Source organism: Rattus rattus, chromosome 2, assembly GCF_011064425.1.
Source record: "Rattus rattus isolate New Zealand chromosome 2, Rrattus_CSIRO_v1, whole genome shotgun sequence".
Lineage (NCBI taxonomy): Eukaryota > Metazoa > Chordata > Mammalia > Rodentia > Muridae > Rattus > Rattus rattus.
The window spans coordinates 188,878,860-188,905,027 of NC_046155.1; the positions used below are offsets into that span (position 1 = coordinate 188,878,860).

Genomic DNA, 26,168 nt, shown 5'->3' on the forward strand with positions numbered 1-26,168 from the left:
GTCCATGAGATGAAACTCATACCTGATATTGTTAATGATGCCAAGAACCTGAGATTAGACAGGTCATGGGGTTCGGGGAAAACCTACTAATTTTATTCTGCTAAATGAGCATCGCAATAAAATAACCCTAATGGCATATGGCTGTAGAGCATTGCTCAACCAGCATCAGAGAAGCTTCCTGATGTAGATGGGAACTAACATAGAGACCTAGACTAGACAGCGTGCAGAGAGCAGAAGGCTTGGGGTGACACTAGGGGGTGTCTCTGTCACCCTTCCTCAAGGTTCAGGGATCTGTGCAGAAGAGGTGGTGGACAATTTCAAGATTTTTCAGACACAGCAGGGAGGATGCGCATTATCAACCCGCAGAGACTGTGACAACATGGACAAGATCTATAGCAGCTCAAGTCAGACAAAATCAGAGTGTGAAAGGGGAATTGGACACTAAGTCCCACCCCTAGCCTAATAGTTATTTGTAATTCATAGCTGCTAGGAGGAGGAAGGTCAGTTTTCTCCAATAGAGTGACACCAAGTCTATCAAACACTTCAGGGCGGGGCACATGCTTGGATATAGACAGCCAACACAAACTCGACTCCATGTTTTTAGTGGCTTTCCTCTTTTGTTTTGGCTTCAGTTTTTTTCGAGAAAGGAAAAGAGAATGAAGTTGGGGTGTGGGGGCACATCTTTGCAGTGGGTGGGGGATGAGAAAGAGTAGACTAAAAGCATATTTTGTGAAATTCTCAAAGAATGAATTGCAAAATCTAAAAATAAAATTATTAAATATGAAACTCCTTGCACAATGTGACTCCAGTTTTATGTAAATGTGCACCAGTCCCTCTTGTATAAGTGTACCACTAGACAATTGACTAAAACAAGCACAGAAAACTGTCAAAGGTCTCTGGACAGATAGGTAACCAACTTGATGTTCTATTTTCTTTCATTTCCATTTTCACGATCCTCTAAAATTCTTACCATGGACCTGCTCTCACTTAAACAATAGGAATCATGCTATGACTTGATTATGAAATGGTCCATTAGATTCATGTGTTGTAGACTTGGTCCCCAGCTAATGGTGCTACTTGATGAGGTTCTAGAAAGTTCCACCTGTGAAATCTAACTAGAGATATAGGTCATCCTTGTCTGGATTTATCCTTGGTGACTGGCCTTTTCCTGTTACTTCTGTCTATTGGAATGCCATATAGTGAAGTAAACAGTTCCGCCCCAATTACACTCCAGAATCATGATGTTAAACATGAACTCAGGTCCAGAAACATAGAACCAGGCTACCACTCTCTGGAGCCTCTGCCAGAACAAACTACCCCTCCATTAAGTGGCTTCAAGGTGTACCTCAGACACAGTCATTGAAAAGCTATCACAGAGTACTGTGTTAAAGCAGACCGTGAGTCACAGTCAGCAGAGCCATGTCCCTGAGGGCTAATTCTACACCATGTGCCCCATTGAAGTCTATGCTGTTGAGCCATAATGACAGATGACCCTTGAGGCAGCCACATCCCTTAAAACATGGTAACATGGTGTGTGTCTGACACACAATGCTTACAGTAGACGTTGGTCACAGGGAGTCTTCCTTGCCCCCTATCTTATTCAGGCTTATAAAGTCTCTATCATCTTCCTTCAAAGCAGGTTAGAATGAGGCATCTACACAGTAGCTAATCTGTCTTTGTGTGCCCACATTCTCTAAGTTGGAAAAGAAACTCCTTAGGCCTGAAACAACTTCATGGGGATAGATAGAAGAGGCAGTAGGTGCAAGTGAGGAGAGACACAACCCCCAAAATGTTGGTTGTTGTCTATGCAGCCACCCCTGAAGACTTACTTGAGGTCCCACTGCAGAGAGGTCTGTCTGCCTTCTCAGAAAGAATAGTGCTTGGGTAGAAAAACCTCTGTCACACCTGAATTTTCCCTCCTCTTGGAAGAAGAGTGGGAAGAGAAATGAATGATCTAAATGCTAAAGTATCTGTTCCATCAGCCCCACCTGGGTAGGTGAGCGTGTTGGGTCTTTGGACCTGGCTGAGCCATGGCTCTTCCGGGTTCATCCATCCTCTAATGGTGTGCACCAGTGAGGAAGGCCCCCTCCCAGAAGGCCTGATGTCAGCTCCTTGTGGGCAGCTGCCTTCTCCATCCCTCCTTCCCACTCACAGAGTTCACAGTCTGGTGTGTAACTAGCTCACAACATTGTGGCTACAGGCTATTTGTCAGAACCACCCAGGACAGTGGATCCTGAACATCCAACACTTGCCACTTTACAGAACACACAAAACACATTACATCATTATTTAAGGATTTGTGCATGGTTTAGAAATCTACAGACTTATTACATTATATACGTACATATGTTTATAAGTATGGCTTTCTCCCAGTTAATACTAGCAATGATAGCGTGTACAGAATAGGAAAAATATAAATAAGATAGGATTTTAATGGAGCAATCTTGAAATGCATCCGACATCTTTATGCTTGGCTAGGAAGGATGATAAAGAAAGAAAACTGGGCCCCAGGGACTTTTGATTGTGGCAAAAAAAAAAAAACAAAAAACAAAAAAAAACCAAACAAGTAGCCTTTTAGTGAATTAAGTGTAAATGTATCAGAAGCGTAGGGATCATATTCTCGTCAAAACAAAGCCAAGATTTAGAAGAAAAGGAATTCTGGCAAACTCATTTTGGTTTGTTGAACCCAAGCATTGTGAAAAATAGTTTGATTAATTTTGCCAACTGGAAACTCTGCCAATTTTCTAGTGTCCCTAAGCACTTACTAGCATTTTCCCAGATTGAATTTCCTATCCATATTTCTAAACGTTCTTGGCCACTCTGCCCGTAATTATTTGGAGTTCTTTGTGAGCATTGTGATAGCACGCCTTGTTCTCTGAGAGTCAGTCCAATGTCACGCTGACTTCTGCACGGCTCTATCCCTACGAAATTCTTTCAAGAATATCCCTCCACTTTGCAGCCACAGTAGCGCCCTGTGGCTTACGAATTGTCTCCTTCTGTAGATGTGTAAACTAAGGCTAAAAGAGATGAAAGAGCTACATCAACACCGCACAGCCAGGAAAATGCAGATCATGGAATAAAAAATCCTGATCTCCTGACCCGAATCCACACTGCACTTGGATATAAAGAGAATGCTAAATTCCAAGTCTTCCTCAGTCAGCAGCTCCACAAAGGAATCTTTGTGGGGTGCTCCTTGGAATGATATAACCTGAGGCATCACAACAGACCCTACAGAGTCAGACCAGAAAACAAGTCTCCCTGGATGGAGTCCTCTGCCCTCCTTAACTTCCTGCTTTCCTCTCCCTTGCTTCGGAGCATACCACTTTGTCCTTTCAAAAGCATCTTTCCTCTCTGTGGGTTCTAACCATATAAATAGAATGATTCATCATTCTGAAATTAACATAAATAGAAAAACTTCAGGTATAAGAATAGGCATGTAAATAAACCAACAAAAACGCTAACTATAATTTTAGCAAATGGTGCTGTCAACAAATACGTATCTGTCCTACTTTTTTTTAACCAGTAGGTATCCTAGATTATACAAGTTCAGTACGACAACTAATGGGAGAGAGATTAGTTATCTTTTATATCGCCTCCCACTTAAAAGCCAGGCACTTAATTAATGTTCTGTTTATATCCTACTTTCTGGTCATTAATAAATGAGTTCAGACCTATTGAGTTTATTAATAATCTTTATGCAAAACACCCAGTCTTCTTCCCCTAGACAGGGCCCTGTTCTCTTTCCCACAAGCTTAGTTAAGGCTCTAAGCTATTTCTGCCATTTAATTTAAATTCCCAGAATAACCCAGCCTATAACCCCACCCTGAAGCTACAATGTACTGGGATCATCTAAAGTTCTTCATTTATGAGTCCCATGGCCAGGCACACCCAGGAGCCAGTTGTTAATTATTCAATATCTGACCCATCACTGGAGCAGAGGGACAGTTGAGGCATCTCTTCAGAGCTCTGAACTCTCTCTCATAGTCAAGAATTCCTATCTTAGTCTGACAAGGCATGAGAAGAAATGAGGAAATCCTAAAGGCAGAGGTACCTAAGACAATTACTTCAGATCCGTCTTTCTAGTCAAGACATAAACTGAGTTGAGGTGAACTCATAAAGATCTCTTGCAGATAAAGACATAATTCTTTGTTACTAACTTGCATCCCATCCATTTAGGAAACAATGATAAAGCCTTGGTTCATGTATTGGGTTCTAGACCAAGAGAACCAAAGAGCCATTCTAATCTCATTTCTGTTGTTTTAATAAAATAAGAGCAAAAAGCACCCTAGGGCAAAGGGGTTTATTTGACTTATAATTCCAGGCTATAATCCATGATTGTGGGGAAGTCAAGGCAGAAAGGTAAAGCACTGAGTCCACAGTCAAGAACAGAGAGAGAATAAGTACACAGGGCCTCGCTTGGTCTTAGAGAGCCTTCTCCTCTCTTGAATGTTTGGGACACACCACCTATGGAATAGTGCCACCCACAATGGACTGGATTGTCTTACATCAATTAACAATTAAGACAACCCCTCATAGATATAACTACAGGTAAGCATGACATACATGATTCTTTCTTAAAATTCTTTTCCCAGGTGGGTCTAGTTTATGTGAGCTGTTATTAAAAACCAACCAGCAGGAGAACCTTGCCATCAAAGAGAGCTTGCAGAGTGGCCAGAGAGTAAGAAGCAAGCACACACCACAGCAACCCAGTGTACCAGAATAGTTCCCACCATGACCCTATACTGCTGCCTCCCAAGACTGCCTTCACCTGGCCTCTCATTCATCCTAATTTCCCTGGTTACTGGAGAATCACTCTTAGATGGTTCCTGATGGAACATCTTGGGGAGGTAAAGCACCCTTACCAGAAAAGTGCAGAATATTGGGTAAAGTCCAGGTCTCCTGTCACCAAACTTAAACCAGGCCATAGGTATAAAGGGATGTTAAATTTCTAGTCTTTCTCAGTGAAGCTGTCCAAACAGGTGCACGCCACCTCAAGGCATGTATTAGAGTATGTGCAGTGTAAGAAATCAGAATAGACTGTATATGGTCATAAGGTTGGGTCTCCAAGAATGGAATTAACTGGCCTGTGTCTGCAGCTGCCCTTGACCCTCCTTAGTCTCACCAAACCCCAAACCCTTGGGTCTTCTCACATCTCCCTGTCATTTTTCTCCAGCTGAGCCTGGCCCATATCCCTCTGGTGCTGTGACTCTGTCCCCGGCATGTCAGTGTTATTGCCCCTCAGTTCGCAGACAGCTCTGCTGCTGATATTTTGGAAGTTCCTATGCTCATACAAATGAGGCAATCTGTCAGGAGCCCCTGTGCTTATCCAATCAACAGAGATGGAGAGGGGGCAGTTCCCCCACTGCTCAAGGTCTCAAATGCCAAGTTCTTCAGTCACATGTCACCCGCAGACCCCAGCAGTTCCTAGGGAGAGCTCGTGCCTCAGGACGCTCATTGAAATATAGATAAATCCATCAAAATGAAGACCCACAGCATCCATCCACTCCTGCCTCAAGCAGCCCTTGTCTAGGGTGTCATTGCCACAGCCCTGAACAAATCAGAAGATATTATTTTCAAAGTACTGAAAGGCTTGCGGAAATTCACAGAGAAGCACGGGAACCTGTCCAGCTTGTGGAGACTCTGGTTGTCACACAAAGACGACTACGCCGATAGCTTCTTTAATGGCATATCCTCTATTGACTACCCCTCCACACTCCCACCCAGACCTAATAGCAGCCAGGAAGATGTTAATGAAAGTTAGTACTAAGGGCAGTTTTCCATCTTCCTCTGTAAAAGAAGTATGAAGGGTTTAAAAAAAAAGAGGACATTTCAAACTGATGATGTTTTAAAACCTTGGTGTTCATTAATACTTGATTTCTCTCAGGCTCCTTAGAGATAATAGTACAACTTTATGTTAACATACACACACACACACACACACACACACACACACACACACACACACACACCATACCATACACACACACACACACATACACACACACACACACACACACACACACACACACACACACACACACACACACACACACACACACACACACACACACATCGCCTAAACAACCTGGCCAAACATCCATGTAGTTCATGTTTCCCTGTCCAGAAAACAATGTTCAAATCCAGGACTGCTCCCATAAAATGTGATCACAAGGGCTTATTTTTAAAACAAAAATATACATGGAGTTGAAGGAACCAGTGCACGCAATGAACATAAAAGGAACCAAGACAGACTACCTGATGCATGTTTGTGAGCCCAAGGATGCAAATCAAAACAGAAGCACTTACAGGAGGCTTCCATTCCCCAAACCCAGAAAGGTGACAGTCACCAGGGTCTACCCTGAAAAGCTCAGCTCTTAAAACACTCCAGCCCTCATGGGCCTCCACAGCAGGTGACTACTGAACAGAATCCTGCATGTCCAACCAGATAGAGGCTCTCTCTTGCTGGCAGAGGCTCCCAGGTCAGGATTAGCAGTATGTTGTTGCCTTGTTAGATTCAGGCTGAGTCAGTGAACTAAGAGCTGGCTAAGCTATCAGAAAGAACTCAGGATAAAGCACTCTCTTCATTACCAAGGAAGGCTAATGGGGATTGATGAATTGTTTCCCGTCCCACGGGGGAAAGGCATCTACCAAATTTTAGATTTCAATTGTGTGAGAAATTACTTCTGCAATTCAGCCAATTCAAGTGCATGGCACTGGCTTCGGGATTCTGTTTTTGAAATCTTAGCAGAGTGTGACCAAATCGGAAAATACACTCGAGGGTTTGCTGCCCTGAGGGAGGAATGCAGGCATTCTGAGAGTGCCTGTTGAGAGCTCAGCCTGCACATTTGCAGGGCTCAGTCAGCCTGAGATGCTCAGACAGCATCAAGAGCTCACACAAAAGGCATTCATTCCCTGGCCTGGAGGCCCACGGGGCAGGAATCTTTTAGACCCTTTGGGCATTTCTCAAGCTCTGAGTAGAGTTGCTGGTCTTGGGTTCTGATCTTTCAAAGCTCTTCTTGGCCTGTGGGTCTGTGAGCAGACTCTCTGAGGTCACTTCTGCAGATAAATTTTCATTAATGCACGCATAGGCTCTCAGGGGGCTCTGTCTTTCAGTCCATTGGCTCTGTGATGGATCAAACACCAAGGCAAAGAAAGTTCTGCTGCAGTGACTTCTAGACCATACAACCCCTGAGGATGACTGCCAGGAACTGCCTGTCACACTGGGAAAACGTGATGGTCATTCCTTTGTAAACCTTGGAAGAGTTGTCTTTACTATGTTGGTTCGCAAGTGAATAGCCATGGTAACTATGGGAAGACCCATTTTAGGAGTAGGGGATCCTGGGCTGTATAAATGAGAAGAGGAAGTGAGCAAGAATTTGTATTTATGACTCTCTTCCTGATTACAGATGTGGCCAGCTGCTTTAAGCCCTGCTGCCTTGACTTCCTAACTGTGATGGACCCATTAAACAAAAAAAGGACCTTTCTCCCTTAAGTCACAATTGTCACAGTATTTTATTACAGCATCGGGAAAACAAAATAAAATAGGTCAAGCTTAGCTTCTGCAGATGGACGGCCAAGATAGGAAGTAAAGCAGAAGGCAAATACTCAGGGGTAAACACAGGTGTCCAGTTAGCCAACCATGATTTGGTTCTTGGCAACAGGAAATGCTAGTATGTCTATTCTGCACATTAGGATACTGAGACAAAGGGGGATGAGGACCACTCAACATGGTACATCAGGTCAAAAAAGGCCCTACACCCTCAATTCTCACAGTATACTCCATCCAGCATCCCACTAAGCATCTCCATTGCCCTTTGCTTCTGGTCACTTCTATCTCATCCTTCCTAGCTTCTAGTAAATGTGTTAGCTTCATGTGGGACACAGAAGTCCAGGTATGAGTCATTCCTGTTGTGAGTGACCCTTTGTCCTTTTGCACAGAGGCTTGAGTTCAATTCCCAGGTCCATATGAAAAGAGGAAACTAACTCCCTAAAGCTGTCTTCTGTCATGCCTACATCACACACACACACACACACACACACACACACACACACACACACACTCATAGACACACAGACACACACATACTCATAGACACACAAACACACACATACATATACACACAGACATACACATAGATACACACATAGAGACACACAGACACATACACATAGACACACATACAGACACACATTCATAGACACAGAGACACACACATACATACACACACAGATACATACATAGAGACACACAGACACATACACATAGACATAGACACACACTCATAGACACAGAGACACACACATACATACACACATAGATACATACATAGAGACACACAGATACATACACATAGACACACACACATAGACACGCAGACACACACATACACACAATACACACACACACATAGACACACAGATGCACAGACACACAGATACATATACAGAGAGAGACATACACACATAGACACACAGACACACACATATATACACACACATAGACACACAGACACATACATATATACACACACACAAAGACACACAGACACACACAGACAGATACACACATAGACAAACACAACACATATAGACACAGACACACAGAGACATACATAGACACACACATGTTTTCCTGTAAACAAGGAAAACTAGTAAACTAGTGTACATAAAGGGGAATGATTGACCCACTACATCTCCTAGCTGAAATGCAGTTAAATCAGGAAGAACTGGGTGAAGTATTTATGTATATATTGGTATTATTCTTTTCCAAACGAAACATAACATTTCATAAGTATTTTGAAATATATCTTTTTGGAAACTTAGCAACAGTCAAAATGATAATACTTATGCCAGGGATGTTAGTGCCTGCCTATCATCCCAGCACTTGGGAAGTAAAAACAAAAGGACCAAAGGTTCAAGGCTAGACTCAGGTATATAACAACTTTGAGGCCAACCTGGAGAGTAAGAGGGATGGGGGAGGGAAGAAGCTACATTATTCCAAGGCAATTTTCTGTAGGCCATGACAGCTTCTAAGCAAAGGACCTCTACAGCACAGGCAGGGCTGCCGCTGTCTCCATAAACGTACGTGTGTGACACACATGGCATTCATGCTACAGGGTGGAGAGTGGCCGAGAATGTTGAAGTCTCAGTACCTGGATAGAAAGAAGAGTTCAGTGTGCGGCTGACAAAGCAGAGACTATTTCAGAAGCTGAAGGGCTGGGCTGAGTCATAGTTGGTGGTGAGCGGGAAGAAACACGAAACACTAGCTAACACATTAGCTCCAATGTAAACAGAAGCAAGAAGCCATCGACGTGTACTGTGTTATTTTCAGCTAAAAATGAAGCCTTGTTGGGGACCCCTGTGCATAAACAGAGGCAAGCTGACGTGGTCCCCAAGGTTCTGTGGCTCCCCAGAACTTTACAAACCTCAAAGGTAAGACATTGCGTCTGTAGACAGACTGTGTTGCCCTCCTCCATCAGTAAATAGGTGCAGTGGACAAATTTGTTGAACCAGAGTTGTTTGTTTTTTCTTCTTCTTTTAGTTCTAAAGCAAAGAACGTTAATGCCGGAGTTACAGCATCGACCACATCTTCCAGAATGCGTGCACGCTGGGAGGGTACTCTCCTGACTGCTTCTAGCCAAATCCCATTGGTCCATCTGGAGAACCTGGAGTCTGCAGATTGCCAACCGAGGGAACAGAATGTCAGCCTGTTGAGACCCATGCCTCTATTTGTCTGCAGGAAACGAGGGCCAAGACAAAGAGCTGCAGGAAGGAAATGGAAAAGAATCAAGCTGGTTTGGATGTGCTTAGGAAGCTGTGTGCTGGGCCGTGGGCCTCACGCTCATTCTCACTTGTGGAACATGCCAGAAGGAAGGGGGTCACTGTAGAGTGACTACAGGGAAAGGAGATACAGATACTTCCGCTGTCTTAAGTTCCTTATTGCTGAAGGTGTGAGACAGAGGATGGGTTTGTGAAATCTCTGTTGGGCGTTTTTATATTTTAAATTCTTTACACTTTTGTAAAATGGGGACTTCATGTAGCAGTAAACACTTTGACCAGATGTTCTCCGTTGGACAAGGCGACATGGAAACCGGACATAAGAGAAACAGGAAGGAGAAGGTCACGGGTTGGAGTTTGGCGAAGCTAAGTCTGACCCCTGAGCACTGAATTCATTGCTTAAGACCCACAGAGCTCCGAGCAGGTGAGAAAACTATGCTGTTACTATCACTTCAGTCTATCAGTAGGCTTAAGTTTGTGCTAACAAAATTTTTCTTAAATCAACCCAGTGGCAAAGAATAGAAATGCAACTGACAAATTGAACACCCATTATGTGCTCCATTTGATATTTTTTTAATTTATTTTTATGGATATGCATGTGCTGACCTAAGTTTATATGCCCCACATGAGGGCAAGAGGCCAGAAGAGAGCACTGATTACCCTGGAACAGGAAAATAAGTAGTTGTGAGGTGACACGTGGGTCCTGGGAACCGAACCTGGATCCTCTAAGATTATGAAGCCTCCTAACAGCTGAGACTCTCTGCGGTCCCCAGGTTCAGTAGCAATAATACAATTATCATGTATCCTTGGGTCAGCACGATCAGTGCACATGACCAGTGCACTGGCAGTGAAGGGTGTGGTCAGAGGTGGGAATGGCTAATGATGAACATGGTCAGGGGTGGACACAGGTCCGGAAGCCCAGGCTGGGTAACAGAAGCTTAGAAGGGAGCCCAACACTCACACTCTGCTCTCTCAGGTAAGAAGGATGCATGGGTATACAAAGGCATCAAATAAAGAACAGCGGAGCTCTAGTTCTCTGTCTCCTGCTGCTCAGGTAAACTTAGAAGGTGAAGTTCACCTGGCTCAGGGCCAGGAATGATGAGCAGCCTCAGGCCCCAATGCCTCAGTCTGAGCTTCCAAGGCCTCTTCCTCCTATAGCCACCTTGGCTTAGATTCCATTGTCCTGTGGTGTCTAGTCATGCAGTCTGGCCCAACTCTGGACATATAAACTGCCAGTGGGTGACCCCGTAGAAGACGCCTGATCTCTTCTGTGACTGAATGTCCTTGTGCTAATAAAGGAAGAGGGAAAGGAGGAAGAAGAGATGGAGAAGGAGAAAAAGGAAGAAGGAGGAAGAGGAGGAGAAGGACATGGAATCAAGCTCACATCACATTTCCAAAGGTCCAGACACCGGCTTGTCCTTTCTTGCTCAAACTCTGCAGACCCTCCTATGTCCTTCTCGCCTCTCAGAGGAGACTCCTAGCCCAAGAGTGACAGAACAACTTGTCTGTGCAGCTCCAGAAGAGTTGGTGTCCTGGGGGCCATTTTCTATCCACCCCATCTCCATGCTCCATGGGCTGAGTCTCTGAGGACAATTAGTCCTGGACTCAGAGAACAGATTGATTTCACACAGGGGACAAAGGAGCTTCCAACAGAGCTCAGTGAAGGGAGAGCAAGGGCACCAGCAAAGGACAATCAGAATCTTCTGTATCTTTAAGTTCTTTCCAGCAAGGGCTTCAACCCAAAGCCCAGACCTTCCTTCCCTACCAGTGGGAGAGGTCAGCCACTGCCCAGGACATATTTTCAAAGGATAGGTACCCTTACAGTTTCAAATGCCACAGGTACTTAATTCCTGGAACTCCGGTTTTTCTTTAAATTTCAGTTCTTCATACCCTCAACCTCTCAGCATAAGAAAATCACATTCTATCCACTCAAACGGATACGTAAAATAGGTATACAAAACAAACATTTGATGTGAATAAGTGTTGTAGTTTGCCCTGGAGTTATCTGTATTTTGATGCTAATTCCACTGCCCTAAGGACAGCTGCCCTGTCCTGTACTCAGGAATCAGGTGACTTCACCAGAACCTTTTCCCCATTGAATTTGTAAAGTACAGGTGAGGGGCAGGTACAGGATAGAAGGAGGCCTGTCATTGGAGGAGAAGGAAGGATGGGTGGGAGAGAAGTTTGAAGGAAGAGGAGGAGACAAGGAAAGAAGAGAGAAAGGAGAGGAGAGAGAGAGAGGGTGAGAAGCCGTGGCAGGACAAGATGGCAGGTGATGTTAAGATTCCGCTCTGTGTATTTACAGGTTGTTATTAATGTTCTCAAGGGATGGGTGGTACCGGGCTTTGTATGTTTAAGTGGGCAATTATATCTATCAATTGGATCTAAGATTATTGTGTTGTGTGTTCTTTTATGTGAGGGTTTGAGTGTAGGAAAGTGTGCGGCTGGGCTGTGTTTCCGTCAAGATATCTAGCAGATATCTTGGGGCACTGAGGTGCGGACCTAGCGGGGTAAAAGACAATTACTCCTTTTTATTTTTATATTTTTACAACAACAAATAAGTCATAAAGAAAATTAAAAATAGTTCTTTGATATATATCCTTTTGCCATTTAGTAAAGACGAAAGCGAATGTATGTACTAACGAGGCCGATTTGCTTGTTCTTACAAAAAGAATTAAATTTGGGGGAATATTTGTTACTGCAGGATGGAGAGGAAGCATAGTCAGTGTTTCTCGGAGATGATCAGTATTTTGCTGTAAAGTACAGTAAGAGAAGTATGTTTAGAACCATTTGACATTGATTGGGAATTCTGCTCTAGTCCCAAGCCAAAATGTAATGTTTGTTTGTTTATTTTTATGAAACGCAAGTCAGCCATTCAGATGGCAATTGTTACAACCAGACCTTGTAACACACTACAATCCCAAGATCCACTAATTTTACACTTACATGCCAAGGAATGATGACAGTGACTACTGACAACCTCTGTTCTCCGGAACTAAGCCATTATGCTTCATTAAGAGTGGAAAACTCTGTTAGGAACAGTGACCACTGCCGTTCACAGCACACAATGAGTCTCGAACCCACGCCGGGAGGCCTCAGGCAGCATTTGCTGGGGTTGTGTGGCTTGACATCATGCACAGTACAAAATGCATTGTAGTTGTATGTTCAAAACTCAAGCTATGGTGATACCACACAACACAATACAACACAGGCGAGGGCTCCCGGAAGACGTCCACCTGTTTACCAATCTGGTTTTGAACTGGTTTTTGATGGTTGTAAATTCAGAAACCTGTTGTCAATTTTTCTTTTTTATGATTCCCTAACACTTAGTTACACAACTGCATATGGGGCCATGACTCACAGTTCAGAAACTGTGTTCCAAAGAAACTTCTATCATGGACTTCTAAACAGGGTAAGATAGGCTCCAAGGCATGAGTTCTGGCTTTTAATAACGTAATCAATGGAAATTCACCTTAGGACGGATATAAATAGTCACTCACAGGTTCCCCCAGGACCTCGTAAGAAAATCACCTCTGATTAGAAAAAGGATAAAGGAAAAAAAGAAAAGCTAGAGAAAAGGAAAATCTCTTTGTTCCCATTGGCAAAGAGAGGCTCACATCGTCTCCTACATTCTGCACTCTCAGTTCTTCATCCAGGAAGCTTGGGGAAGGGAGGAGGCCCCTTAGGGGTCTTCCTATACTGCACCTTTGATTCTGCTTGTTACCTGGGCCCTCAGCTCTTCACTCAGAGGTCTCCAAGGCCTATGAAGATGGTAGCCAGAAGACCAGCTCTGCTTTCTCTAGCAATTAAAGAACTTCTGGAAAAGGACAGGCTCAGTCAGTCTTGCCAAGTCTTGGCATTGCCTGTTCCTTCCCCTCCTCCTTGGAGCCCTTCCATCACAGCTGGCTGCAGCTGTGGCTTCAACTAAAACGGGTTCTGAGAGACACCGCTCTCTGGGAAGAAAGTGGGCAGCTTATAGAATTTCACTTAAAACAACTTGTGTTCTGCATCATAGATGCCTGTCTGTATGAGGACATTGGCCATCACGACTCTGTACTCACACTATAAGTACCCAGGAATTATCCTCACGAGCCCCTGTCTACATTGGCAGGAGTGACCAGAGACCTTGACTTTTTCCTATGGAAGTTGGTTCCATTTTGCTGCTAGGCGTGACACGAGGCCATGTCACCTCGTCTGGTTTCCTCGGTCAACCTCAACTTGAATCTAATATGCATCTGAAGCTTCTTTGAGTCCCTGATGGCCCACAGCTGACATGAGCTCAGACTTGAAGACAGACCTCCATCTACTTCTGGGAAGGAAAAGAGTAAAAGCAGATTTCTCAGTGGCGGCACCATTAGCCTTCGAACTGGGCTCTCTGTGGCAGGGGCTGTCCTGTGTATTGATGTCTTGGTCCATTTTTTTGACCCTAATTGAAGACTACAGAACGGGGGTTTATAAAGAATAGAGATTGTTCTAGCCCACAGTAATGAAGTTTGAAGTCCAGTATCAGGGCGCTAATGTCTACTGAGAGTCTTTCCCTCGAATTATGGTCATGGCATCTTGCACCTGAGACACAACAATCGGACCAGGTCAGCTCTCTCTTGGTCTTATGAAGCCACCGACATCGTCATAGGAATCTCTTTTCTCATCCCACGTCACAAGGGCCCCGTCTCCAAACCCTTCTAACATATGTGCTGTTTTGAAAGAAAATGGTCCCAAGTCACAGGGCGTGGTACTGTTAGGAGGCCCTGTTGGACTAGGTGTTAGCTTGGTTTGAAGAAGTGTGCCACTAGGGTGGGCTTTGAGGTCTCAGTGTGTCTCCCTTCACGTCCTGCTGCTGCCTTTGCATCAAGAGGTAGAACTCTCAGCTCCTTCTCCAACGCCATGTCTGCCTGCACGGCCGCCTTGCTTTCTGCCGTGACGAAAATAGACTAAACCTCTGAACTGTAAGTCAGCACTAATTAAATGTTTTCCTCTAAAAGAGTTACTGTGGTCATGGTGTCTCTTCACAGCAATAGAAACTCTAACTAAGATAACATATGACTAGGGTCTCTGGAGGGGATCAACAGGCAGATTACAGCTCATGCTTACAGCATTCCTGGCTCCCGTGCATGAGATGTCAAAAGAACACCCCCCCCACCCACTCCCATCCCCCAGGCTAATGTGATGACAACATAAACTGTCTCCAGAAATCATCAGATGTCCCTTGAGGATAAAACTGCCCCAGTGGAGAGCACTGGTTTAGAAGAAAGGAAACAATAGAAGTGTTATCTGATGTGGTGGCAGACATTGGGACCTGAAGGCCATCTCTGTGACACATCTGCAGAGTTCACCCCGAAGAACCATGAATGTGAGCTAAAATAAATAAATAAATAAATAAATAAATAAATAAATAAATAAATGCCTTACAATGTTTTAAGTAGGTTTGCATTGTGTCTAGCCACATTCAGAGCCATCCTGGGGCGCACAGGGACAGTCTCACAGCGGACACCTCTCTAAACTGTGTACCAAGTGGGAGGGGAATAGGAAGCCATAGGAAGGAGCCAAGGTGGAGCTGGGATATCTGAAAAGCATCCACCAGCACGGGCAACCACAGCTAAGCCCATCACCCTGACATCCCCTCCAACAAAGATCACACTCGTGGAACAAAGCAAACGACTTCTCTACATAAGAAATCTATCTTAAAAACACCTCCTCACAAGCCGAGTGCTCACTGCAGCCTTGCTTATAGTAGCAAACTGGAAACCATGCCACCCCACCTATCTAAGACTCAGATTAAAACCCACTCAGATGCCCAGTAATATCCCACAATGCAGCAGATCTGCCTAGGCGGACAGGCTGGGGCTGCAAGAGAGCTCCCTTGTTAAATGAGAAGAGGGAAATGCTGTGGTAACTGTGCCGCTTCCGTTTCTGGGAAGAGAGAATGAGGACTGAAGGGCACGAATGTGCAGAGCTCCTTGGTGTTTTTTCTTGGTCATTACACTAATTTGAATCTTTCTACATAATGAGGCACACTTCCAAAACAAGAAATGGACACAGACCATCTTCAAAAAGAAAACGTTGCAAGGTGACCCAGGAAAAGGCAATTTTGCTAAAAGTACTTGGCAGCCAAACCCAGCTGGCTGTTCACTGAGGTCTCCTGCTTTTAAATTTAATGCATTTCTAAAGTCTTTGGTGCATGCTAATTCTGGATAAGCGGAAGTTGAAACAGTTGGTGGGTTTTATGTGACTATTACGTTATGGTGGGGGCTTACTCAGGACTAATCCACAACAGCACAGTGAAGACATCTAATATCTTCCAATTGAAGGAATTGGTTGTGTCCAACCACACCACCAACACAGCAAATCTGCTCTAAGGAATGAACAGGACCAGATTAGCTGATAGCATCCGACTGATCAATGAAATATTCTCTCTCTCAAGTCTAGGGTCCAACGCAATTTTTTCACTAGCAGCCATTCAATCTGAATCTTTCCCAAAGTATTGAAATGTAAATCTCTTTGTGTAACAGCACAGGATGTGTTTTCTAAACTCAAGTTCTGCCCCTCACCCTGGGGAGAGCTGCACAGGTCAAAGGCAAAGAAGATAAACTTCCATTAACAATGAGAACGAAAGGCGGGGCGGGAAGTGATGTGCTAAACAGATGAGCCCAGAATCGCTTGTCAGACTTTTTTAGTCTATTTTCAGACGTAAAGGAAAATGTCACCAAATTTTATCAAATGACTAACTTTTGATCGTAAAGTTAACGTCCTTTAAAGTGTACGTAAAGACCTTTGTCGTAGAAAATTAGACCGTTTTGAAACAGGATGGCCTCTGCTCTAGAGCTGTGTGCTAACCAGGGGGCCTGGTTTTGTCTGTATCACTTCATCACGTGCCTCTCCGGGTTGGTGTCTGTCTGCCTTGTATGCAAATTCTTCCCGGAAGATCAGAGTCCTGCAGGGAATCACATTGATGGAAATTTGGCCAGATTTTCTCCAGTGCTTGTGTTAATTCTCAAACTAAGGGACAATGGTGAGGTGCCTATTTAACATATCAAAGCTGAGCTGGCCGCCAGGTTCTCCCAGCATCCTTCAGTCCTCACACTGCCCTCTTATGCACCCCACCCGCCCCTGACCCTGTAACTTCTAGCCCAGGGACTGGGCTGCCCTTCCCCGGAGAGGCTCTTCCCTACTTAATCCAGCCATTCAGACGTTTCTGCCCATGTCTAAGCCCTCCCTTTTATCTACAATAAAATTTTTATCTACAATAAACTTTTTCCTCCACCATACCTAGTAGCAGTCATGTCCTTTCCTTTAATTTTTTTCACTCAGCATGGGCATTTGATATCATGAAATATTTGCCACCAGATAGCCCACCTTTCTCTGAAATATTCACCTTTACAAAGCCAGAACAGTTACCAAGTACACCCTATGGGCGGGCCCATTTACATTTCTCTCTGTGAGCTGTTAAAATAGGGCATTTTCTTTTGTTAATGTGTGGAGGGAGTAGCTGAGGCAGGTGAATGAAAACATGAACTAACAAGAGGACATGACCACCTCCTTAAAAGAGATTTTTGTTGTAGATAAAAGGGAGAAAGGCGGCAGAGCTGAGTCTAGGCTGGATACAGCCAGCAAACTAACCTGCCCTGAAAGGAGACGGAGAGGCAGAGAGGCACTGACCATGAGAAGATCCTGGGGCCAAGAGACAGGCATAACCTCCATGACTGAGCTATAAAGGGATCCGGCTGGGGGCGAAGGGCGCGGAAGCTCAGCTCCTGGGAGGGAGAGGCTTGGGGGCGTGGTCTGGGTGAGAAGTGGGAGGAGCCACAGGTATGGAGTGTTTTGGGAACTGCAGGCCCGCATCAGCTTTGGTATGTTAATAGGCACCTCTGTTAGCCACTTGTTCTGTGTTTCTGAGACCTAACGGCAGGGTCAGGTGCTGAGACTATCTCGTACAAGCATCCTCCCTCAACCACATTACCCCATCTGTTTGCCCAAATGGAAGAAAGCTAAAGAAGTAGAAAAATACAACTACTAGCATGTCATCAGCCTGCTCTGCCTCCCGCTCTCCAGTCCACCGGCACTCAAGTGCTCCTGTCACAGTGAGCTGTGCTGGCCTGGGACCTACAGTGAGAGGTCACAAAGCCTGAACTGACCCCTGTGAGCTGCCGCGGACCCTGCAACTTCTCATCAGGACTGAGTATGCAGCGAGCGTGAGCAGACGTAGTCCAGAGCCGAAGCTCAAACACTGAAGGCAAAGTGAAGTTCCACCAGTTCACAACACCCTCCAGGAGAAGATGCCAAAAATTTTCCTGCAATTACATTGTTGCCACCCACCCCCTGTGTCAGCTGAATAAACGAATGAGCCCAGTGGGCCGGAACCAGAGACCAGATGCAAGTTAGCGACAGTCATCCCCGGAGGGAAAGGGCGAAGAAATAGGTCGTAAGCAGCGCCATTTTGGTTGGGTCTGGGAAGAAAACCCCTCTAAGAGAAACGAAGAAGAAACAGTGCTGGACTCATTCCCTCATTCCCATTAGCTAGCACCCCTCATGGCAAGACCCATTAATTTAACTTTTGGACGTCTGGAACCCAGCCAAGATCCGCTCCCTCCATATGCTTAGCAAAGTGCAGAGCTATAACTCTGAGCACTGCTGGCAGGAGCCGTGGTGAATCATGGCATAGTCTTAGTGGTCCCAATTTTTCCAATTGATTACTCGATTTTGAGGACCTCCCCCCTACCCTATATGCACTGCCCTTGTAGTCAATCTTGGACTTCCAGGAGGTTCCAGGGCTTGATGCCCACCCTCAGTAATTGTTTTCCTTGGTCTGTTTTGCTCTCAACTGGCCGGAGTTATACCGGTCACATCTCTCACGTTCAGGCTGTCAAAGGTAGAAGCCAAACATCTCAGTCATGATGCTTCCTGGGCCCTGTTTATTCTAGCGGATGAGCAGATCTGAGGAGCATTAGCGACAGTCAGAAAGCAGTGGGGTTCTTGCAGGGTTGTCACCAGTGAGAGGATATGGTTAGATGACCTTGTGAATTCCCACCCTGCTCCCCGCATACCTATCCCGAATCATGTCCCTCTCTACTATACATACACAGAAAGAAGCATACACATGCATACTGACACACACATACATGGAGGCACAGGTATACACACATAAACATAAGTAGGCACACATGTACATGCACACATGAAAACATATGCATGCTGACACATATATACATATATATTCCCATATATACACAAGCATGCATGCATCTTCATATTCATGCATTCACACATATGCATGTAAGCACACATTCATGCACATGTGTGTGCATATGTGGATACATACATGCATGTAAATACATATGCATAAACGTACAGGAACTTGTATATATACACAAGCATGTATGTACATTAGCATATATAGAGGTACTTATGTATACACATATGTGCAGACTCGTGTGTACATATACATGCAGGCATACATGCATATACATACACATGCACGCAGACATGTACACAGATATGTATACACACTGCATTCCAAATCTGCACAGTGTTCCAACTCAGATTGATCCCAGCCTGTCCCCTGGCTGGCCTTGTTCAGGTTGACTGCAGAAGTGCCCAGGCCCATGCAAGCCCTGTGTTTACTGGCCATCAATCATCAGGCTTGACTTGAACTCTTTCCAGCACTGCAGCTCCTTCCTCATAAAGTTTAAAATGTGTTGAATAAATGAATTGATCTAGTTACACACACTCTGGCAAGTCATTTAACCTAGCTGCACTTCAATTTCTCCACCTGCAAATGAGAAGAGCCGCAGCTGTCTCACGGGACTGAGGTGGGGGATCATGGGAACGTGGCTGGCCAGTACTCACAAATATTTGGCCCTGCAGTTAAACCCCTGGGTGGCTATTGATGCCTCACTCTTGATAAGGCCTTTATTGACAGTGGTCTACCAGATGCTACAAGATGCAGAAGCAACTAAGGCAGAGGGGTCAGATGTTGCCACCTAAGAAGCTCTTTGTCATGGCAACGGTGTGAGTCACCATATGCGACAGACGGATCCCAGAGCCCCTGCTTCAGCAGAGGGGCTCACCTTATCCATGTGCACTTCTGAGAGCTTCAATGCTTTGCTTTATTTTGAATTTATGGGACACGGGGCACAGGATTCCATGCAGCAGAATGGGGAAAGAAGAACACCTATGTATGGCTATAAATTCTACGTGATCTCTGATCTCCTGGAGCTCACTTACAACAGCACACCTTGCCCCCAACCCCAGGATGCTACTGCCTCTGTCCTCCCATACCTGCCGCCAAGACCCCACCCCTCCTCAGAAGTAGCAACTGAATGAGGATGTGGAAATAAGACAAGGGAAAAACCTCATAAGCACAAGGATAGCATCTGCCTTGGCCCCAGAAAATGGTCAACATGTGGACATGACCAAATTTGAATCTTACACAACTTAAGGGGGCTCCTGAAGAAAATGGTCCCAAAATGATGAGTAGGAAATTAGGCATGAATGTGAATTTCACTTACAATGAGTAATAACACATCACTGGAGACTTGGAGCCCCTTCCTATGTGACCTCCTGAACTGATCAGCCATTCATCTCCTCACAAAGAGGCTTCCAACAAAGGTCAGGTCCTCTATCCAGTGCCATGCCAGCCCTAGCAGTCCTACAGCCACAGGGCACACCCAGCTTCTTCTTCATCTCTCTGCAAAGTCTACAGCATCTTCAGAACTAGGACATGGCTCTGCCTACCTGTCCATGTACTTCAAGGAGAAAGAGCAGGTGAAACTCATCTGAACAGATTTTGTTGGCTTGAAAAGATCAAGAATAAAGCCCTAGGCCTCTTCTAATAGATGGGAAACTGGAGGGATAATGCTATATCCATGTTTGGCATCCATTCTGATCAGCACAGAGGTGTTTGAGTAGCGCCCATTGGCAGGGCAGTAGAGAACACCCTGGGAGTCTGTCACATGTGCCTCTGCTCTGCCCTCTATGTTGGTCATCTTCTGCCATGTTCCCCTCTTCTCAGTGTACAGGACATACCCTGTAAGAACCACTCCTCCCCCCACTGCCTCTACCTACAATCCTCAGAACTCCCATTGGACGATGGATATGCCCATCATTGTCCAGTGAGTCTTATCCTTGTACCTGATCTTCCAGGCCAGCCTATCACAGAAGACCAGAGAGTCAGCCCAGTCATTCTGATCATAGTCATAATTGCTGGTCCTTCGCAGATCTCAGTCTTCATGAGGAATGTTTACCAGCATATCCATGTCCCTACCTAGAACTCTATAGGATGAATGACCAAAAACAGAACAAATGGGTTGTGTGTATGCATATGCATATGTGTGTGTGTGTGTGTGTGTATGATGCATCAGCACACTTTTATTGAAAACTACAGTATCTTGAAAATTGTCAATACAATTGATCTTTGATAGGTGACATTGGATGTCTGTTTGCTGTGGGACAACTCATGGACTCCTTTTATGACTTAGCTCCCTTGACAGTAACATGAACATGACGGGACAACCTACCCACGGGAAGTTGAAGGAGCTGAGGAACTTAAATTAGTGCACTGTAGGCACTCATAAGACATTAGATTACCATTCTGGCTCTCTGCCCCACCTTACTTGAAGGAACAGAGCTGAACCTCTCATGGAAATAGAGTCATAGGATGGGGACCACAATGTCACCATCTTTACATGCGGCACCTTATACCCCAGAGAAATACCATTTCCTGGTATGAGTTTAACCTCACTCATTCACTTGAACTCCTGACCATGGTCATGGCTGTCTAGTATGAGGGAGCACTCTCTCCAGTCAGGAAACATCCCAAAGTTGTCCTACCATGTTTTGGCAGACTTCAAGGCAACACATTTGGTTTGTGGCGTGCTAGGTGTGCCTTTAAGGATAGAAATCAAGGCATTGGCCTGCCCAGGGCAAGAAGTTACTGATCTTAAGATGGCACAGAAGCATCCCCAGTGGTTTAGCACTGTCCTGGGGCAGGCACTGTCTCCAACTGTTATTTCCACCCTCACTGTCCCTAACGCTCAACAGGGGCTTTCTGACAGATAGGAATCTCACACTTTCTTTTGCTTACCCTCCGATTTTATAAGTACTGTTTGTTAAAATGCTTGAGTGAGAGTCTGGGAAATGGAGCAGAAATTTAGTATCAAAAGGCTTACAGCTGAGTCATGAGTATGAGGTATCCGATGTTCTAAAGCAATCTAGACCAAACCTGAGGGTTCTCTAAGAATGCCACTGATCTGTGGAATGGAAATATGAAGCAAACAAGAAATATCTTTCTCAGCATTTTTGACAGTCCCCTGCCTTCAGTGTTCTGTGCATTTGTCAGAAACCAGTAATTAATTAATAACAATGTTTGAAAAAAATAGAGAGATCACAGTGGGTGGGCTGCCTGCCAGGGTAGAGTTCTGAGGTTCTCTATGCCTCTATTTAAAACTGCCTGAGTCATGTGCTCCAAACTGAAGTGCAGCAATCCATCTTAGGAATACAAATGTTTGTTCCAAGAATATTTTTCAACTTTGGGTCTTAATTAGAAAACCTTAAGAAATAATAAAATATAGTAGGCATGATGACCGCGTTAGTTAGGGTTTTACTGCTGTGAGCAGACACCATGACCAAGGCAACTCCTATAAGGACAGTATTTAATTGGGGCTGGCTTACAGGTTCAGAGGTTCAGTCCATTGTCAACAAGGTGGAAATATGACAGCATCCAGGCAGGCATGGTGCAGGGGGAGCTGAAAGTTCTACATCTTTATCTGATGGCTGTTAGCAGAATACTGACTTCCAGATAGCTAAGGTAGGAGTCGTAAGCCTACATGCACAGTGACACACCTACTCCAGCAAGGCCACACCTTCTTTTTTTTTTTTTTTTTTTTTTTTTTTTTTTTATTATTATTAACTTGAGTATTTCTTCTATACATTTCGAGTGTTATTCCCTTTCCCGGTTTCCGGGCAAACATCCCCCTCCCCCCTCCCCTTCCTTATGGGTGTTCCCCTCCCAACCCTCCCCCCCCTTGCTTCCCTCTCCCCAACAGTCTAGTTCACTGGGGGTTCAGTCTTAGCAGGACCCAGGGCTTCCCCTTCCACTGGTGCTCTTACTAGGATATTCATTGCTACCTATGAGGTCAGAGTCCAGGGTCAGTCCATGTATAGTCTTTGGGTAGTGGCTTAGTCCCTGGAAGCTCTGTTTGGTTGGCATTGCTGTACATATGGGGTCTCGAGCTCCTTCAAGCTCTTCCAGTTCTTTCTCTGATTCCTTCAACGGGGGTCCTGTTCTCAGTTCAGTGGTTTCCTGCTGGCATACGCCTCTGTATTTGCTGTATTCTGGCTGTGTCTCTCAGGAGCGATATGCATTCACTTTTTGATCATCCATCTTGAGTTTCATTTGTTCTAGGCATCTAGGGTAATTCAAGCATTTGGGCTAATAGCCACTTATCAATGAGTGCATACCATGTATGTCTTTCTGTGATTGGGTTAGCTCACTCAGGATGATATTTTCCAGTTCCAACCATTTGCCTACGAATTTCATAAAGTCGTTGTTTTTGATAGCTGAGTAATATTCCATTGTGTAGATGTACCACATTTTCTGTATCCATTCCTCTGTTGAAGGGCATCTGGGTTCTTTCCAGCTTCTGGCTATTATAAATAAGGCTGCGATGAACATAGTGGAGCACGTGTCTTTTTTATATGTTGGTGCATCTTTTGGGTATATGCCCAGGAGAGGTATAGCTGGATCCTCAGGCAGTTCAATGTCCAATTTTCTGAGGAACCTCCAGACTGATTTCCAGAATGGTTGTAGCAGTCTGCAACCCCACCAACAATGGAGGAGTGTTCCCTTTCTCCACATCCTCGCCAGCATTTGCTGTCACCTGAGTTTTTGATCTTAGCCATTCTCACTGGTGTGAGGTGAAATCTCAGGGTTGTTTTGATTTGCATTTCCTTATGACTAACGATGTTGAACATTTCTTTTTTAGGTGTTTCTCGAAGGCCACACCTTCTAATAGTGCCACTCCCTGGGCCTTTAAACCCAACACTTGGGTGGCAGAGTCAGATGGATGCCTGGGAGTACAAGGCCAGCCTGATCTATATTGTGAGTTGCAGGATCCTCAGGGCTATGTTGAGAGACTCTGTCTAAAAAATAAAACAAAGCAAATTGAAAATTAGAAAAAATGTTATTGAGATCAGACAATTTAGATGGATGACAAAAACTGCTGACCTCAAGTGAGGCCTTCTTTTATTCAATATTTACAAAATTAAATTTTTGTTCTCGCTATGTAGACCAGGCTGGCCTCAAATTTCAGACATGCACCTTCTTCTTCTTCTTCTTTCTCTTCCTCCTCCTCTTCTTGTTCTTCTCCTCCTGTTCCTCCTCCTCTTCCTCCTTCTCCTCCTGTTCCTCCTCCTTTTCCTCCTTCCTTCATGAATGTCAGTACTAAAGGTATAAGCCACCACACCCAGCCTCAAATTTCTATTCTCCACTGATAATTCCCCATACTAAATTTAGTATACTAAATATGAGTTTTGTCTCGGATTTTTTAGTAGACATTGCTTGACAGCATGAAATTTAGTAAGGGCTTTTCACCTTTCAGTGGGATGGTGTCTCTCAACACAAGTAGTGTGCTTGTGGAGAATTAGTTATGAGCCTTGATAGTCTGCTCATCGTGCAACTCCATTTCCCCAACAGTGCAGCAAGTAGAATTAACTTCAAAGATTACTCGGAGCAAGACTTCTGGTCTGCTGTTTTCAGGTACCTGTCCTTTGAAGGTGGATGTGGCTGTAGGAAATGCTTTGGCTGATCAAATACCCATAGAAAGGCTTGCGTTACCTTGAGAGAGAAATATTTTAAGAACCAGTAGGCTGCGGAACTCCTGTCCTAGTATCTCGCTTCTCTCTCCTCTCCAGACAAGTGAGCTTCACCACCCGCTCCACCACCTACTGGTTCCTGGGCTCTATGCAGACTCCCAGCCAATGGGTCTGGCCTGCCAGCAGTGCAGCCAGCATTTATGCAGGTGCTGGGGGCTTTGGGTCCTGGATATCTCTGTCCCGCTCTGTCTGGGGTGGCTCCGTGGGGTCTGCAGACCTGGCGGGAATGGGTAGAATCCAAACAGAAAAGGAGACCATGCAAGACCTGAACGATCACCTGGCCAACTACCTAGACAAGGTAGACCTGGAGCCTGGAGACTGAGAACAGGAGACTACAGAGCAAAATCTGAGAACTTCTGGAGAAAAGGGGACTCTACCCAGGGCATCAGAGACTGGGGCCTCTACTTCAAGACTATCGAAGTTGTGAGGGCTCAGATCTTTGCAAATTCTGTGGACAATGCCCATATCGTCCTGAAGATCAACAATGCCTGTCTTGCAGCGAATGACTTTAGAGTTAAGTATGAGATAGAACTGGCCATGTGCCAGTCTGTGGAGAGCGACATCCATGGACTCCACAAGGTGATAGATGACACAATATCACAAGGCTGCAGCTGGAGACAGAAATCGAAGTGCTCAAGGAGGAGCTGCTGTTCATGAAGAAGAACCATGAGGAGGAAGTCCAAGGTCTGGAAGCCCAGATTGCCAGCTCTGGGTTGACTGTGGCAATGGATGCTCCCAAATCTCAGGACCTCAGCACGATCATGGTGGACATCCATGCCCAGTATGAAGAACTGGCTCAGAAGAACCGTGAGGAGAACTGTGAGGAACTGGACAAGTACTGGTCTCATCAGATTGAGGAGAGTACCACAGTAGTCACCACCAAGTCTGCTGAAATCAGGGACACTGAGACCACCCTCTTGGAGCTGAGACGCACCCTCCAGACCTTGGAGATTGATCTGGACTCCATGAAAAACCAGAACATGGAGAACAACATCGGGAAATGAAGGCCAGATAAAAGGTGCATTTGGAGCAGCTCAATGGGGTCCTTCTGCCTGGAGTCAGAGCTGGCACAAATTTGGGCAGAAGGACCCAAGAATATGAAGCCCTGTTGAACATCAAGGTCAAACATGAGGTGAAGATTGCCACCTACAGCCGCTTGCTGGAGGATGGGGAAGATTTCAGTCTCAACGATGCCTTGGACTCCAGCAACTCCATGCAAACTATGCAGAGGACAACTCCACGTAAGGTCGTGGATGGCAAAGTGTATCTGAGACCAATGACACCACAGTTCTGAGACACTGAAGCTGAGAAGGAGGGAACCCCTGGGGACTGAGGGACCAATAAAAGTTGAGAGCTCACTGAGACAAAAAAAAAAAAAAAAAAAAGAAAGAAAGAAAGAAAAAGAAAAGAAAGAAAGAAAGAAAGAACTGGTACAGAATTCTGCAGATTCCCTTTTCCTAGGAGGATAATCATGGAAGCAGAAATTATTTGGAGGAGATAGGAGATAGAAACAGCCTAGAAAG

At 45.0% G+C, this 26,168-nt stretch overlaps 1 pseudogene; it reads left to right on the forward strand.

Annotated features, from left to right (window-relative positions):
- Window positions 1–24,419: 24,419 nt before the first annotated feature.
- LOC116893511 lies at window positions 24,420–25,947 on the forward strand (annotated as a pseudogene).
- Window positions 25,948–26,168: the final 221 nt, after the last annotated feature.